Here is an 18,722-nt window from a genome sequence, read left to right as displayed (position 1 = left end):
ACTGTGAGCAACTGCTGAGGCCGTGGGTCGCATCGGGAGGAGGGCAGGGAGGGACGAAGATTTAACGCCCCGTCGACGACATGGTCACTAGAGACGGGAGAGCAAGCTCAGTTCGGTAAAAGGTGGGCAAGGAATTCTGGCGCGTCTTTTTAAAAGGAATCGTCCCGGCGTTTGCCTTAAGGGGCTCCGGAACGCCCTATACTTGCAATGTTAAAATAACGCTTATAAATTACATCTTTCCTCACAAAGTATTTGAGGTAGGAAGTTGAACTTTTTACAGATTATTTATTGGAATATGGGCTACAACTAAACACAGGGATTTTACAAAATTTTAGTTCAGTTATTAAAGATGATTTTTTTTCAATTGTAATGAAAATTCACAACATTTTTTTGCAATTTTTTATTTATATATTCAAAAATAAACAGTTTTTTGGAAAAAGGCTGTGTTTAATTATGCAGAAGGTACTGTGTAACATTTACTGAAAGTTTGAAACAAATATGTTTGGAAGATCCTTAGAAAACATGTAATTAGTATGAGAAAATAAAAGTTTTGGGAATCGGGCGACGAAGATTGGATTAACTTTTTAGTGCATTCCAGGTCCATAGGATGGATTATCTTCATCCTCTGCAAACTCCTCCTCCAGCTTCCTCTTGTTCCTCCTCCTGTTTACTCTTGCTTGTATTTCTAGACTCTTTACAGCCCTGTCTGCAGCTCGAAGGCGTTCCTTGTCTAAAGCAAGCATCGCTCGTTGTTGTGTTCGCAGATTTTGCTACCATTTTCTTCAGTTGCGGTTACTGCAACACTGTTCCAAAAGGTGGTCATGTATGAACACTTATCACATTTCAGTTGTATTTCACTAGCAAGTCCTACGTGCTTTATTATGGAGAGTTCCAGACCAACTTCACTACAATGAATACATCTTACAAAGTTTGAAAAAGTTCCTTTGAGAACCGACATATCAAATATTTCATTCACATCCGATTCGCCAATAAAACATTCATAGTTTTCACTCATTGAACCAAGCTTCTTCTGTGAAGTATTTTCTTTGCCACTTTGACTGCTATGGGCAGGTGTACTTGAGAGGTTAGGTTAACTCACTTGGTTATCGTCTTTATTGTTTACAGTAATAACACATACCTTTGGCTTTCCAACATTTCTCCTTTTCTTAAAAGCCTTCAGAGGATTTCTAATAACTTTACTTTTACTCATTATTATACTTCAACAAAACAGAGACTCAAGAAACAGAATTCATTACGAATATTTTCGAGATAACGACAGAGTAAATAAACATGAAACAATCGACAATCACACCAGCGATATATATTGAACCATCACAGGTTAGCCACAACACATACTTTATCTCACATCACTAAAATGTACCTGATGAACACGGACGTTAATAATAACACCATTTGACAGCAGTTTAACAGCGCCACAGTGGGTCACACCCATGTAGAACACATTTCAAAAAAATTTAAAAATAGTTGTAGTCTTCGGAATTGAATAAATTATATATCTATTAAAAGGTAATAGTCTGCAGATTCAGAAACGCAATAAAGTAAAACTTGAACTTTTCATGATTTTGAGCCTTTCTGGAGCCCCTTAAAAGATTTACTGAATCCTGAGTACTGATGCTTGAAGAAAATAGAGACACCAAAAGCTGTAATTTTGTGAGTCCTGAGTTTTCCCCGACGTATACAATGTCCAAATAACTTACGGGAACGCAGCCTTAAAAATGGCAGGGTGTGCTCCTGCCGAAATATCGGCGGCTGTCGACGACCTCACCCGGCTGCATTCCCGCAAGTTGTTTGAACAGCCGTAATTTTATTTAACAGTTTTATTTAGGTACCAGTTTCGGTGCCTCAGTGGCATCATCACCTCTAACAACAACTGTAATTGTGTGACGTCTGCCGAGAAGTCTACGGAAACCAGTTGGATACAGTGGTCTCCATAACAGCACAAACGATTAGATGTCTTACCTAGCTACGTATTTAGGGGTCTGAAGATGGTGCCAGTGAGGTACCGAAACTGACAGCTAAATAAAATCGTTAATTAAAATTAAGGCTGTTAGTATGTACTTTCAAGTGTTCGACCAGCCGCAGTCCAGTTCCATTTACACAAGATGGAAATACAGAAACTGAGTATGGATGGTTGGGCCGGCATTAGAACTGCCTTTCTTCTGAGTACGCTGCGGTGCCTTCAGAGGACCTGAACGTGAACAGGTAGCATTTTAATCCCATACTTTGAGAACACAGTACTCTTGATCTATAATATCAAGGACGTTGCGGTTTTATGTGAACACTGCGTGACATTACAGAAAGCAGTTTTGGAAGTTAAATTCATTTATCTATGGTAAATTATTACAATTTGTCTACGAGATTAATTTTGAATGCACGTTTAGTTCTCAATAGCATTATCTGGTGGGCCTTGCGTCTAACATCACGCAGACTATGGCAGGCTTCACTCGACATCCATAGAAACATACAGCGTGATTGTAATTACAGTTAAACTTTCAAACCGCTGTAGAAATAACACTACTGGTCAGAATGACGTCAAATTGCAACGGAATATTGTTGAGAAGGGGGAAAACGCATGTCAGAAAAAAATAAATAGTTACAAAATGTAGCAATAGATGGCGCTGTAACCATCATAATTTAATAGTGGTCGACGACAAATGACAAATGAATCATACAACAATGATAAGGCATACGTTTGACGTTAAATAAACTGTACTACTCAGTGTGCAAGGGTGTACAGGTGTGATACTGTTAGTTACGTAAGCCCATCCACCACGACTACGCCATATCACATCGGATGGGATAAACCTGTTTTTAACTGTAGTGAGACCGAAAAGCGCATAAAAAGCATCACTCACATCGGTCTTTAATTGTCCTGAGGCCAAAAACCACATAAAAAGTATTAGTCAAAATATAATCGTATTATTAACTCCCGTGTGACTGGCGCAAAACATGTTCGGTATGCTGTCCTCTGTTTTCAGCAACAAGTTGAAATCGAGAAGCAGCATGTTCCACAACTGATCGAAGTGTTTCCGGCGTCACCTTCAGAATGTGTTGCGCAGTGCGTGCCTTCGATGCAGCTAAGTTTGCAATCGGAACACTGAACACAACATCTTTCTGATAACCCAACAGCCAGAAATCACATGGCTTAAGATCAGATGAACGGGACGGCCAGGCTGTAGGGAAATGGCGGCTGATAATTCTAGCATTTCCGAAATGGCGCTTCATCCGTTGCTTAATTGGCTTTGCGATGTGCGTAGGTGCGCCATCTTGCATAAAAATGATCCCAGCCGTACATCCACGCTGGTGGGGAGTTGGAATGGCGTGGTTGCGCCAAAGACAGACAGAGCGCTTACCAGCGGCGGTACAGGTAACAGGACCGGAAGCACGTGTCTCTTGGAAAAAATATGGCCCTTTGATAAATGATGCCGTAAACCCGCACCACACAGTGCCCTTTCCAGGATGCAGTGGTACTCGTTGATTTGCGTGTGGATTTTCCGTTGCCCATATTCGACAATTATGTTTACTGACATATCCTGTCAGATGGAAGTGGGCTACGTCCGTCCACACAGTCTTCCACGGCCAATCATTGTCCACTTCCGTGCGATCCAGAAATTCTAAAGCAAAGGCAGGTCAACAGGAAGCAACTAGTGCACATGGGTAATTCTGAATGGGTAACAAAGAAGGATGTTTCGTAGGATTTTACGCACCGTACTCACGGGTTTTTCCAACGTTCCGGCAACTCTCCGTGCACTACACGTTTGCACACCACCACTCGTCTCCACCTCCATTGCTGTGGCCAATGCTTCCACTGACTTCGAATCAGTTCGTTTCGTCCCTCTACCAGGTTGCACACCCGTCTCTTCGAATTTCCGAATCATTTTCTCCAGACCCATGGCAGTAATCGAACCAACGCCTGTTTTCAAACCCTTCAGTGTCCGGAACTTCTACAGAGCGACGTGTGCACAGCCATCATTCATGTAATACAGTTTTGCAAGCGGAGCGGGATCCTGCATTGAGACAGTCATGGCGAACGTCGCAGACGCGAAAGGAGGAAAAGCCGTGTACTCGGCATGTTTATACGAACTTCAATGGGTCGTGCGCATGACAGGTGTTTTCATTTACGTATTCTGACCCATATAGCGCCATCTATTGATCAATTTCATACTATTTTTTTCTTCTGCCATACGTTTTCTCTCTCCTTCGATAATATTCCGTTGCAATCTGGCGTCATTCTGACCAGTGGTGTTATTTCGACAGCGTTTTGAAAGTTTAATTATAATCACCCTGTATTATGCCGCACATCTTGTAGTGTATAGGTACCAACATATTACATTAAAGGTACTTCTAAACGATGTAATGATAAAATAAAATCTATCTTTTTTTTGTTTTCTCAGTTATACTCCAAGCTACACGATGTGGAGCATAACATACGAGGTGCGGCTAGAAAAAAACCGAACGGATGCTGGAAAAAACATTTATTTACAATTATTTACAATTTCATGTTATCTCCTTCAATGTACTCTCCTCCTCGGTCTCTACACCGCTCCATACGAATTTTCCACTGTTCATAGCAATGCTGCAGATCATTTTCGGTAAGTCCATACATCACTTCCGTCGCTTTTTCTTTTACTGCTTCAACAGTCCCAAATCTAGTTCCTTTCAAAGCTGACTTGACTTTAGGGAAAAGAAAAAAGTAACAGGGGGCCAAATCAGGTGAGTAGGGTGGATGATCTAAGATGGGAATGTTGTGTTTTGCCAAAAACGTCTTCACTGACAACGCACTGTGAGCTGGGGCATTGTCTTGGTGAAGGATCCATGACATTTTTCTCCACAAATCGTTCCGTTTTCTCCGTACTCGCTCACGTAGGGTAGCCAGGACGCTAATGTAGTAATGCTGATTCACTGTTTGTCCCTCTGGTACCCAATCCCTTTGATGTCAAAAAAAAAAAAAAAAAACAATCATCATTGCCTTGAATTTCGATTTTGACATTCGTGCTTTTTTTTGTCGTGGAGAACCAGGAGTTTTCCAATGCATCGATTGGCGTTTAGTTTCGGGATCGTAAGTAAAAAACCACGATCCATCGCAAGTAATAACATTTTGTAAGAAGGTGGGATCACTTTCAATGTTTTCCAGGATGTCAGAACAAATCATTCTTCGGCGTTCCTTCTGTTCAATTGTGAGACACTTTGGAACCATTTTTGAACACACTTTGTTCATGTTGAAACTTTCATGAAGAATCTGCCTAACACTTTCCTTGTCAACTCCTGTTAACTCAGACACTGCTCTGATTGTTAAACGGCGATCTTGTCGAACAAGTTTACCGATTTTTTCAATGTTTGCATCAGTTTTTGCTGACAATGGTCTGCCAGTGCGAGTGTCATCACTGGTGTCTTCGCGGCCATCTTTAAATCGTTTAAACCACTCAAACACTTGTGTTCGCGATAAACAATCATCGCCGTACACTTGTTGTAACATTACAAACGTTTCACTTGCAGATTTTCCTAGTTTGAAACAAAATTTGATGTTAACACGCTGTTCTTTCTGTACACTCAACATTTTCCGACGCACAGACAAAACGTCAACTACTTAAAACAGACGCCACGGGCAGACTGAGCGCAGGAGGCAGATGAAACTCGAGCAGTAGGCGGAGGGAGAGTCACGTGACAGGCCACGCGACTTTCAGCCTTATTGCATTCGTTTTACTGTTTCACCAGTACTAGTCCGGTTTTTTTCTAGCCACACCTCGTACATTCCCTGACCAAAAATTGAAGCACCCAGAAGACATTGCCGTATGTCACTGTGACTTCCTATACGTACACAGTATCGGCGGGTATGTAGATGACCAGAGTTCCAATTCTCTGTGCAGGCAGAACGGTGACGTGAGCGCATTAACGTTGTTCGTGTTTACTGACTTTGAAGGGAATGGAGATGCCGCCTACTCGTGTGCGACAGCGTTATCAGTGCCTTACAGAGTTTGAAAGGGGCCTGATTGTGGGTCTACATTTCGTCGGCTGGTCGATGTCACGGTTGCCCGATGTTGAACTATGTTGGAACGTGAGGGCAGGTATACTCGTCGTCGTGGTTTCAGTCGACCACTCTGACCTCCACAAGGGGGGATCGCCATGTTGTGCACCGAGCACATTGTAATCTCTTCACATCTACGCGCGCCGTCCTGGAACTAGTAATGGACTCCTTGTAAGATTTTGTCTCATCCCGCACCATTTGTCGGAGACTGACAGCAGCCGGACTAGTGAATTACCATCTCGCGCGTTCGCTGCTATTAATAACATGACGCAAACGGTTGCGCTTGGACTGGCGCCTGTGTCTGGGAACCATGTAATGGTGACGAATGCCTACGTTTTGTGTTCAGAGATTAATCGCGTCTGTGCACTAGCGCGGGTGATTATCGTTTGCGATTATGGCGTCGAACAGGGGAAAGGCCCCATTTTTCTAATGTTTTAAGAGGCACAGCGGCGTTACTCGTGTTTCCGCTGACGTCATGGTGTGGGGAGCCGTCAGGTATGATTTCCGGTCACGGGTGGTAGTGACCGAAGAAGCTCTGACGGCACAACGGGTGCGTCACGAACATGCTGCGTCCTCATGTGATAGTTCACATGCGACAGGATCATGGTACCATTTTTCGACAGAACAATGCTTATCCACACATGGCCCTTGTCGCAATGTACGTTATGTTAAGGTTTTCCCGTGGCCAGCAAGATCTCCAGATCTGTTCCCAATAGAACATGTGAGGGACCAGCAGACAGGAAAACCGGGTGCCAGTGCCAATATCCACGATATCAATAACCAGCTGCAAAAGTTTTGGGCCAGCTTTCCCCTGGAGAGGATAGACGGCTTTATGACACCCTTGCGCAATGAATTTGTACGTGCATCCAGGCCAGAAAGGGTGCAACGTCATACTGACAAATGGGCCCGTACTGCCAACTTCCTTGTAAATTTGTCTCGATATTGTAATCACTGAAACAACGTCACATATCCTGTCAATCCGTGAAGTTTCACTTCGTTTCCCTCTCCCCTTTTGGATGGTACACTTTTTTATCAGACAGTGTGTTTCCATGAATGATGAAAGAGGCCTGCTATTTTCGACTGATATTAACGCATGATGCCCCAGATAAGGTACCGATAACTAAACTTTCATTCAAAATTTATCTCGTAGAAAATTTTTTGTAATAATCAAACTATCTTAGATAAATAAAAATAATATCTAACATTGCTTCCTAGTGATGTTATGCTGTGTTGAAATAAAACCGCAGCGTCCTAAGTATTGCAGATCAAAAGCAATATACTGCCGTGTTCACGTCCAGATCCTCTTAACCATGGCACTCTGTAATGAGAAGGGAGGGGGGGGGGGGGGGGAGAGAAGTTAATGGGAGACTTTCAGGTTGGGATAAACTATAGGAGTCAGGTGTCAGAGGGTAGTGCAGTAGGCCAGGATTATGGAAAGGAAAAAAGACCTGCGAAGGTGACGGGAGGAAGATGAGGGAGAAACTTTTAAGTATTTTCTTTTTGCTAACGAAAAATGCACATTCTTCTTAGATGGGCATGATGAAAAATGGTGAAGCTGTCGTCGATCTCAAAGTTCGCGTGAACACCGTGGTCCTTTGCTAACCATGGTCCTATTGGAACTGGTATGTCACTCTTGTCCCCCAACTGAGGCGCTTCAGTCTGGAACCGCGTGACCGCTACGGTCGCAGGTTCGAATCCTGCCTCGGGCATGGATGTGTTTGATGTCCTTAGGTTAGTTAGGTTTACGTAGTTCTAAGTTCTAGGGGACTGATGATCACAGATGTTAAGTCCCATAGTGCTCAGAGCCATTTGAACCATTTGAACCCAACTGAGGCAGCCAGCCACTTATAAGGGGAAACTACAGTTGAACGTGGACTCCAGTTACTGTACCGCTCGGCATTTTTCACATTAACGACAGGGAAACCAAGCGATAAGTGAGAGAAAAAAATCTTAGGACTGACGAGGTTCGAAAGAAGATCCTTTGGGCTTGTAAACTCGCACACACCCAGCGAGAAAAGATAGTTACAGTTCACGATTTACGCAGTAACTGTCTATTTCCGTTATATCCTTTGTGGATGATGAACTGCAACTGTGGTTTAAATTGGCGGTTCATGTAGGTATAATATCTAACTAATCGCTTTTTGATTATGGTGCAGATTTGGGCCATTAAGTAGTTTTCGTGCTACTGCAGGCTCTTCCTCAAGTGGAGGTTTTCAAGAACAATATTTTTTGGACCAAGAGCAAGTAGACGCTGGAGTCGTAGTGCATACGAAAATAATGGAGGTTTAGGCATAAGGTGATGAAATGTGATTGAAACAAAAGATCGTGGTACAGTATCGGAACGAATTCCTCATGGATACCACGAGGCAGTGAAATGTAAGAATCCTAAAATCTAGCGATTTTTTTTCGTGATCATTTTGTTAACTTATGTCAAAATTTTCATTATTTCCGTGAGCACTTGGCCCAGAAAAAGATATTACTGTGACACCTTCATCTCATGAGCCCACAGTTGCGCGAACACTAGTTAACTGTGCAATAAATCATGTTGTTGTTGTGGTCTTCAGTCCTAAGACTGGTTTGATGCAGCTCTCCATGCTACTCTATCCTGTGCAAGCTTCTTCATATCCCAGTATCTACTGCAACCTACACCCATCTGAATCTGCTTAGTGTATTCATCTCTTGGTCTCCCTCTACGATTTTTACTCTCCACGCTGCCCTCCAGTACTAAATTGGTGATCCCTTGATGCCTCAGAACATGTCCTACCAACCGGTCCCCTCTTCTTGTCAAGTTGTGCCACAATCTCCTCTTCTCCCCAATCCTATTCAATACCTCCTCATTAGTTATGTGATCTAGCCATCTTCAGCATTCTTCTGTAGCACCACATTTCGAAAGCTTCTATTCTATTGTTGTCCAAACTATTTATCGCCCATGTTTCACTTCCATACATGGCTAAACTCCATACAAATACTTTTAGAAACGACTTCCTGACACTTAAATCTGACACAACCTGACGCAAATAAATCATATCAAATTCAAAAAACGATCAGTTGCATATTATACCTGCGTAAAGTGCCACCTCAGTGCAGTATATCCACAAGAACTTTGTGAAAGACGTCCTCGAATATGCTTGGCTCTATATTGACCTCCGTGAGAAGGCACTACCATGCTAAAAGAGAGGGCATGTCTTCTTTAGCCTCTCCTAATCATCGTTGTGGATTGTAGCAAGACATTACTAATATCTGTGGTATCGACGTGCGTTGCTGACTTTGGGTGTGATCTTCGGGCGATGCCACACTTACCATAAGATATTATGACTGCAACAATCCAGATGTGCGTGTACCCATTAATAGCTGCCAGTGCAAATTAAACTTTGTATAAGTACGGACTTCGAAGTGTGCGAACTTAGCCCTGCTAGCTGCGACCAGTGTTTGATTTGCATGTCCTCCATAACCCCTCTCTCCCTCTCTTCCCTTCTCTCTTGTCGGCGCGGCGCTGGCAAGCATCGGTTTCAGGCCAGGCGAATTTTGTGGCCAAGACATCAATCTGCATTCACTATCATGTTCCTCAAATAACTGCAGTACAATTCTGGGCGGGTGACAAGGACAGTTAGCTTGCTGGAAGATTCCACCACGACTGGTGAAGACATCAAGCGTGAGGGGATCTAGGTGGTCAGCAATGATGTTCTCGTAATCCTCAGCTGTCGTTATGCCTAAGATTACTACCGTAGGTTCCATTGAAACCCAGGGTCAATGACGTCCTCCCTTCCCCTTCAAATAGCCCAGTACCCTCCCCCCCCCTCCCCCCCAACGTCTTACGTCGGTTACGCGCTACACCTTTCAAGCAGCCGTTCGCCTAGGTGTCGACGTATATTGACACGACCCGGTGTAACAAGAAACTTGAGTCATTCGGCGAAACAACACATCTCCATTACTCGATGGTCAAACGTGACGAACCAGAGGCTACTACAGTCATTAATGACGATGTCACTGGGTCAACGCGAGAGGCTACAAGGATCACCTTCCGTGGAACCCCATGTTTCAGCGAGCTCTGAACGGTGTGAAACGAAACACTTCTGACTGCACCAGGATCCTACTCTGTCGCCAGATTTACTACAGATCGCTCCCCCTCCTTCTTTACAGAGCTGGCAAGTCCTCGACTTCCGCCTTCTGTGACCATGTGTGGACGTCCAACATCTTATCGCCTTATCGTCCTACAATCGCATTCCACAGATGCCCACTACAGTTGCGCGCGAACAGCCGACAAGCCAGTTTGCCGTTCCGAGATGCTCGTTCCCAGGCGCCGTGCCACAAGTTTTCTCGATATGCGGCCCGTATAGGCGCCAGAATGGACTTACACACTTCCGTTTCCTCGTTTCGCGTCCGCAACGCGACCAGGCAGCATAAGGTATAGCGTTGCCAGTTGTCGCAATGGTCTGACCTGTCATTGTAAACCTTAACTTTGCATTTCTATTCACATATATCGCTATTTACATTCGAGCGGATAAAAGCGAACAAGCTCATCTCCAGCTGAGAAAGAGAAAACGCACAGGAACCACGACGTTCTATCGTCGTACTGCTTCACATTTTTGGTCCTACAGAAACATTTCGCAACCCGACAAGACAAGTGAGGCAAGTCGAAAAACTAATTTTTACTTTGTCACTGGAAAATACGTGTGAAGTGCCCCGCCCCAATATGGACGAAAAACACAGACTAAAGTAACTTGCTAGCAACAATTCTTACTTCAAATTTAAAGGAATTTTATACTACTTCAGTACAAGTTTTATAGAATTAATACTTTCACTCTAATTTTCTCAAGTACTGAAGTTTTGAGTTGCACTGCTCTTGACGGGGTGCAGTAGGTAGTGAGATAACAACGCTCCCAAGACTACTGAATTATTTGCACGTAGGTTTCAAAAATGGTTCAAATGGCTCTAAGTACTATTGGACTTAACATCTGAGGTCATCAGGAGTAATTATGACTCTCTTAAGGTAGCCAAATTCCTCGTCACCTGACGAAACGCATCGTCCAACACGAGGAGCAACTGGCGTCACTAACAACGACTCTCTTAAGGTAGCCAAATTGTTGCGTATCGCTTCCGACGGACTGGCCAAAGTAGCCTTACTTAGAACTACGTGAACCTAACTAACCTAAGGACATCACACACATCCAATTGTGCGTCTTCGTAAAACATCTCTCCAGATGCCTCGGACATACTTCCACTTCAACAAATGCTTCATAGCAAAGAGCGTTTAAATACGCACCGCCTGGCAGATATGCAGAATTAACTCGAGTGTTCATGAGTTTTCACTAGAAATTTCAGTAAGCCAGCTCGAGCGAAACATAGTTTTATTGTCCTTGACGTACATCCTGACAAGTTTTCTGAGACGACAGATCGACTTTCTCTACAGTTTCCGCCTTTGATTTTGTGCCGTAGTGCCATGTTCTCTGCCTGTTCTCATACGCACATTTATAGCGGAGATTTTGCGAACCAGGGAAATTATTGCTACAGGGCAGACTGGCATGAGATCTTCGATACAAATGAATGTATATAAACAATCGCACAACATTAATATCAATGCGACGAAAAATTTCAGCTGAAAACTGTAAAGAAAATAGGCTTCTACTAGACAATGCATCCGTCATGTAAATGAACAAATAGGGAGCTAACTAAAAAATCCTCAGCGTGGACGGAAACACGTCTGAGTGTTAAGTGAAAAACAATAACACTGTGTTTTGCTTGAGGCAAAAGCACCTTATTATTGCGAAAACACGGACATAAGTAATGAGTTTAAAAAGCCGTAAAATGATTCTACACTATTTATATCCTTCGAGTGTACACAGTATCGGCCGTTATCCGTTAGAATCGCACGTGTGTTAGATTTGCACCCCTTTGAGACGATGTCTGAATGGAGTAGTCGGAAAGAAATTTGATACCCATTTCGGCGGCCGCCGAGGGAGAGCGTCGAAAACAGCCTTTTCCTACGCAAATAGACATACGACCGCCGCCCCCCCCCCCCCCCCCTTCCACACACAAAGCAGATTCCGTGTATGATCATCTTTCGTACGCAGGGTGGCTTGTCTGTCGCAGTATATCTGAGAGACTACCGCCGCCGGTGTTTAGACGTGCGCTTGACCTGCTTGCTGTTGCTGTGTGGTCGCGTGCAGACGTAAACATAAATCAAAGCTCCTTCCCCTCACACGCCCCCGACCCCTCGTGCCCTCCCGCTGCGTCACTGTTTCCGTCCGACTTCCGCCCACGGCGCCTGCCCCACCCGCGCATGCGCATAAGCGCCTCCCACCTGTTGACCGCCACGTGCCCGTCTCACGCCGCCGCAATTCCGCCGTGCCTACTTACGTCACTATCTGTAGTACTAAATGGGCTAACCTGGGGGGACGTCCCAGTTGTAGAATGCGTATCTAATGGCTTCCAGGGACAAAAAACTTTGATTTTAGATATTTCATATAGTTTTTGACCGAATTTAAAAATTAGACATGCTGTCATATATTACTCAATTACTCGTTAAGAGCCATAATTTGATTTTAAAGTTTTAACACAGTAAGTTCAAAATGTTCAAATGTGCGTGAAATCTTATGGGACTTAACTGCTAAGGTCATCAGTCCCTAAGCTTACACACTACTTAACCTAAATTATCCTAAGGATAAACACACACACCCATGTCCGAGGGAGGAATCGAACCTCCGCCGGGACCAGCCCCACAGTCCATGACTGCAGCGCCTCAGACCGCGCGGCTAACACAGTAAGTTAACTATTACAGTTTGACTTTACATATGCCTTGATGAGGCACACGATTACCCAGACTATATTTATCCAATATTCGACAGTGAGAGCACTTAGCGACTTCCTACAAACTTAACGCGTAATTTCAAACCTTAATGCTAAACTTTTTCTCGTTGACACTCCCACAAAATGATGAAAGGAAAAAAGTTTATCGCTTACTACATTTTCGCTGTTCATGCAATAAAACTGTGGTATCAGGCATGACGTTCTAACTTATAACTTCTTTGCTACTAACTCTATTCACAACACGTTTAAAGACATTATCTGCACATACCACTGCATGTACCTAAAAAATTGTATCACGGAATGACACATATTTCGGGAGATATCATTTTAAGAGATGAAAGTTCGATTCTTTAAACAATCAGGGGTGGGGATTAACTGTTTAGTCCGATTACATTGGCTTCCAAGTCCGTTTTCAGTAAATCGGAGTCCCGATACCGCCTCTGGTCGGACCTGTAAACATTCTTCTACCGATTCTAGAAATTATGTTTCGGCTGCCGGGTTTCTGCTCTCATTGTCGACTCGATCCCACTTAAAAGGCTCAACCACATTAGAGTAGTAATTGTTTCGTCGGGTTGCTATTTGCTTCTTTAAAAAACCGTCTTTAATGTGACGAAACTATTTAATGTTGACTGAAGGAAAAGATAAAGTATTGAATTACGAAGTTGTTTATTTCCTTTTATTTAATTGAAAAGGAGCATGGTTTATATTTATTAGATGGAAACAGCTACGGAAAAGCAAACAGTGAGTTTCTGAGAACAAAATATTTGCTGATTTCTTGCGCACGAACGGTAATCTCTCTTCCTTCATTCAAAAGTTTGCTGCCGCGCGGGAAAGTCGTGTGGTCGCAGGGCACCTTGTCACGGTTCGCGCAGCTCACCCACCGGATGTTCCAGTCCTCCCTCTGGCATGGGTGTGGGTGTTGTCCTTTGCGTAAGTTAGTTTCAGTTAGATTAAGTAGTATGTAAGACTAGGGACCGATGACCTCAGCAGTTTGGTCCCATAGTACCTCGCCAAAAATTTCCAAAATTTCCTGAAGTTTGCAAGTCGTTCCAAGACGCCAGAATTTAGGAATACAATAATATTTTACGAATAATGACGGTGCAGTTTTTCCACAACGTGCCTGACCTTGATGAGTGTAATAAAACAATTGCGCACGGATGAATTTTTGTATGATGAGATTTTTAAAAATCTCTCTCTGAAAAATCTGCTCTCTGGTGTCCGTAAGGAATCTGAGCTCTCTCTGTTAAAACCATTACGAAGGTTGTAAACAGTGAGGCTGCAATTTTGCTGACTAATCGGAACGGTCGATTTTCACGGACCTGCTGACTCGGTGTAAGAAAGAGTTAACAGACTTGTTGCAAAGAATAGACATGAATACGTTACATAAACTCGTCAGCCGAAGAGGCTCTGAGAAGCGTTCTCAAAGTAAACACATATAACTCTTAATTCGCAACTGTAGCTTTCGGTTCCAACAATGTTAACATTTTGTTTTTTAGGGTCTCATCGGTTGCGAGGTAACGTATTCATGGGCGTACATTTGTGTAGATGTTTGATTTGTAAATTAGTCTCCTAGAATTTTACTACCACTGTTTTTGTTTCTTTTCAAACAGAAGATCCGAATCAACTGAAACAGATAATGACTGAAAGAAAGAATGTATCCCGTTTAGTCTTGGGCATCCCAAATAACATTTTGTACAGAAACAAAATAGAAAGTGGCCGAGCGGTTCTAGGCGCTTCAGACCGGAACCGCGCGACTGCTACGGTCGCAAGTTCGAATCCTGCCTGGATGTGTGCGATGTCCTTAGGTTAGTTAGGTTTAAGTAGTTCTAAGTTCTAGGGGACTGATGACCTCAGATGTTAAGTGCCATGGTGCTCAGAGCCATTTGAACCATTTTGAACCAAAATAGAAAATGTAACAAATAAATATTTTGCAGCTTCCCTCAATATTAGCATTTCTACCTTTTCTTCGTTGGTGTACATTGTAGTCACACAGACATTCAACCTAAGACGGTTGAATATTTACACCGTATATATAAGTGCGCGCGCACCCGTATGTGTGTGTGTGTGTGTGTGTGTGTGTGTGTGTTTATAGGCACTCAGCGATGTGTTTATCAGCGCCCTTACGAAAATTAGTATAAATAAATCTGATTAAACAGTTTAGCATGTTATGAGACAAGAAAGAGCCAATCTTACATAAAATTTCGTTGACTCCGTACCAGTCTCATTCACGGTCACGCGCACTATCACACTGCCTCACATCCCTTAAGATAGCGGAAAAATGCTCAAATGTTCTAAAACTGTCAATTAAAACACGAGTAATACAAGAGGATAGCTAAAATAATTACACAGGGATATGTGGCTGACAAAATGACTGATGTGCATTTTCCTTCCGTTTCCATTTGTATACTGTAAGCTCGAGCAAATGGATAAGTTACCTCGGATACCTGCGCTGTCAGGTATTACAGGAAAGTCAAAATCAGTTTTGTGTTACGATTTTAATGGCGCTATGTTTATGTGACTGGCACAATGTGTTACGTTTACGAGCAAATCTTGAGGAGAGGAAACGGATTGTTGTTGTTGTTGTTGTTGTGGTCTTCAGTCCGAAGACTGGTTCGATGCAGCTCTCCATGCTGGTACTCTATCCTGTGCTAGGCTCTTCATCTCCGAAAAATAGCAAAAGTCAGTAGAAGTGTCTCGTTTCCTAATCCTATTCCGCCCGCATCTCGTGGTCGTGCGGTAGCGTTCTCGCTTCTCACGCTCGGGTTCGATTCCCGGCGGGGTCAGGGATTTTCTCTGCCTTGTGATGGCTGGGTGTTGTGTGATGTCCTTAGGTTAGTTAGGTTTAAGTAATTCTCAGTTCTAGGGGACTGATGACCATAGATGTTAAGTCCCATAGTGCTCAGAGCCATTTGAACAATTTTTAATCCTATTCCCTTAGCATCACCTGATTTAATTCGACTACATTCCATTATCGTTGTTTTGCTTTAGTTGATGTTCATTCTTATATCTTCTTTTCACAACACTTTCTATTGTTTTCAACTGCTCTTCCAGTCCTTTGCTGTCTTTGACCGAATTACAATGTCACTGGCAAACCTCCAAGCTTTTATTTCTTCTCCCTGAATTTTAATTCGTACTCCAATTTTTCTCTGGTTTGCTTTACTACTTGTTCAATGAATAGGTTGAATAACATCGGCTATACGCTATAACCCTGTCTCACTCCCTTCGCTTTCATGCCCCTGAGCCCTTATTACTGCCGTCAGGTTTCTGTACAAGCTGTGAATATCCTTTTGCTCCCTATATTTTACGCCTGCTACCTTCAGAATTGCAGAGAGAGTATTCCACTTACCAAAAAAATATTTAAAAAAGACGTACTGCTGTTCATACATTCGTAATGTACAACGTTAAAGGATAGGCAGTCACGCTGGTTAATGTTTGCCTCGTAGGAAACAACACGTGTTTGATTCATATTCTTTCTTTTATTTTGCTTCTGGAAATAGGTTTATGGGGTGGTCAAGATAATTGCTACGTTCTGTGGGAAGGAAGGAAAAAACTCCTTCCTTAACTGCGAGTGATGAGGGGCCAGAAATACAGCTGTCTTTTTATGCTGCGTCGTCCTTCAGCAGTGGATAACTTACAGTCACCTTGTACTTCATTCGAGCGGCAAGGTAGCTTCACATCACCGTAATCTCAGTGAGTGCCTTCTTATGCATTTAGTGGTAGAAGGTCCTGTATACACTAAAGAGCCAGAGAAACTGGTGCACCTGCTTAATAGCGTGCAGGACCTCCGCGAGCACGCGGAAGTGCCGCAAGACGACGTGGCATGGACTCGACTAACGTCGGAAGTAATGCTGGAGGGAATTGACACCATGAATCTTGCAAGGTTGCCTATAAATCCGCAAGATGACGAGGGGTTGAAGATCTCTTCTGAACCGCACCTTGCAAGACATCCCAGATACGCTCAATAATGTTCATCTCTGGAGAGTCTGGTGGCCAGCGGAAGCGTTTAAATTCAGAAGAGTGTTCCTGGAGCCGCTCTGTAGCAATTCTGAACGTGAGGGGCGTCGGATCGTCCTGCTGGAACTGCCAGAGTCCGTCGGAATGCACAATTGACATGAATGGATGCAGGTGATCAGACAGGATGCTTACGTACGTGTCACCTATCAGAGTCGTATCTAGACGTATCATGGGTCCCATATCACTCCAGCTGCTCACGCCCCACATTTAAAGTGCCTCCACCAGCTTGAACAGTCCCCTGCTGACATGCACGGTCCATGGACTCATGAGGTTGTCCATGAGGTTGGACCATCAACAGTCCAATGTCGTTGTTGACGGGCCCAGCCGAGGCGTGAAGCTTTGTGTCGTGCAGTCATCAAAGGTACACGAGTGGGCCTTCGGCTCCGAAAGCCCATATCGATGACGTTTCGTTGAATGGTTCGCACATTGACACTTGTCGATGGCCCAGCATTGAAATCTGCAGCAATTTGGGGAAGGGTTGCACTTCTGTCACGTTGAACGATTCTCCCGGGTCGTCGTTGGTCCCGTTCTTGCAGGATCTTTTCCCGGCCGCAGAGATGTCGGAGATTTGATGTTTTACCGGATTCCTAATATCTGCAGTACACTCCTGGAATGGTCGCACGGGAAAATCCCCACTTCATCGCGACTTCGGAGATGCTGTTTCCCATCGCTCGTGTGGCGACTACAACATCACGATCAAACTCACTTAAGTCTTGATAACCTGTCGTTGTAGCAGCAGTAACCGATCTAACAACTGCGCCAGACACTTGTCTTACACTACTGGCCATTAAAATTGCTACACCACGAAGATGACGTGCTACAGACGCGAAATTTAACCGACAGGAAGAAGATGCTGTGATATGCAAATTATTAGCTTTTCAGAGCATTCACACAAGGTTGGCGCCGGTGGCGACACCTACAACGTGGTGACACGACGAAAGTTTCCAACCGATTTCTCATACACAAACAGCAGTTGACTGGCGATGCCTGTTGAAACGTTGTTGTGATGCCTCGTGTAAGGAGGAGAAATGCGTACCATCACGTTTCCGACTTTGATAAAGGTCGTATTGTAGCCTATCACGATTGCGGTTTATCGTATCGCGACATTGCTGCTCGCGTTGGTCGAGACCCAATGACTGTTAGCAGAATACGGAATCGGTGCGTTCAGGAGGGTAATACGGAACGCCTTGCTGCATCCCAACGGCCTCGTATCACTAGCAGTCGAGATGACAGGCATCTTATCCGCATGGCTGTAACGGATCGTACAGCCACGTCTCGATCCCTGAGTCAACAGATGGGGACGTTTGCAAGACAACAACCATCTGCACGAACAGTTTGACGACGTTTGCAGCAGTATGGACAATCAGCTCGGAGACCACGGCTGCGATTACCGTTGACGTTGCATCACAGGCAGGAGCGGCTGTGATGGTGTACTCAACGACGAACCTGGGTGCACGAATGGCAAAACGTCATTTTTTCGGATGAATCCAGGTTCTGTTTACAACATCACGATGGTCGCGTCCGTGTTTGGCGACATCGCGGTGAACACACATTGGAAGCGTGTATTCGTCATCGCCAAACTGGCGTATCACACGGCGTGATGGCATGAGGTGCCATTGGTTACACGTCTCGGTCACCTCTTGCTCGCATTGACGGCACTTTGAACAGTGGACGTTACATTTCAGATGTGTTACCACCCGTGGCTCTACACTTTATTCGATCCCTGCGAAACCCTACATTTCAGCAGGATAATGCACGACCGCACGTTGCAAGTCCTGTACGGGCCTTTCTGGATACAGAAAATGTTCGACTGCTGCTCTGGCCAGCACATTCTCCAGATCTCTCACCAATTGAA

The 18,722-nt window shown here is 44.0% G+C and overlaps 1 protein-coding gene across 2 annotated transcripts in view; it reads left to right on the top strand.

The window, feature by feature from the left end:
* Positions 1 to 18,722, top strand: part of LOC124789803 (E3 ubiquitin-protein ligase HECW1) — a 209,438-nt gene that overhangs the window by 125,626 nt on the left and 65,090 nt on the right. The window lies entirely within an intron of this gene.

The sequence above is a fragment of the Schistocerca piceifrons genome, chromosome 3 (assembly GCF_021461385.2).
Source record: "Schistocerca piceifrons isolate TAMUIC-IGC-003096 chromosome 3, iqSchPice1.1, whole genome shotgun sequence".
NCBI classification, from domain to species: domain Eukaryota; kingdom Metazoa; phylum Arthropoda; class Insecta; order Orthoptera; family Acrididae; genus Schistocerca; species Schistocerca piceifrons.
This window is presented reverse-complemented; position numbering and strand designations above follow the sequence as displayed.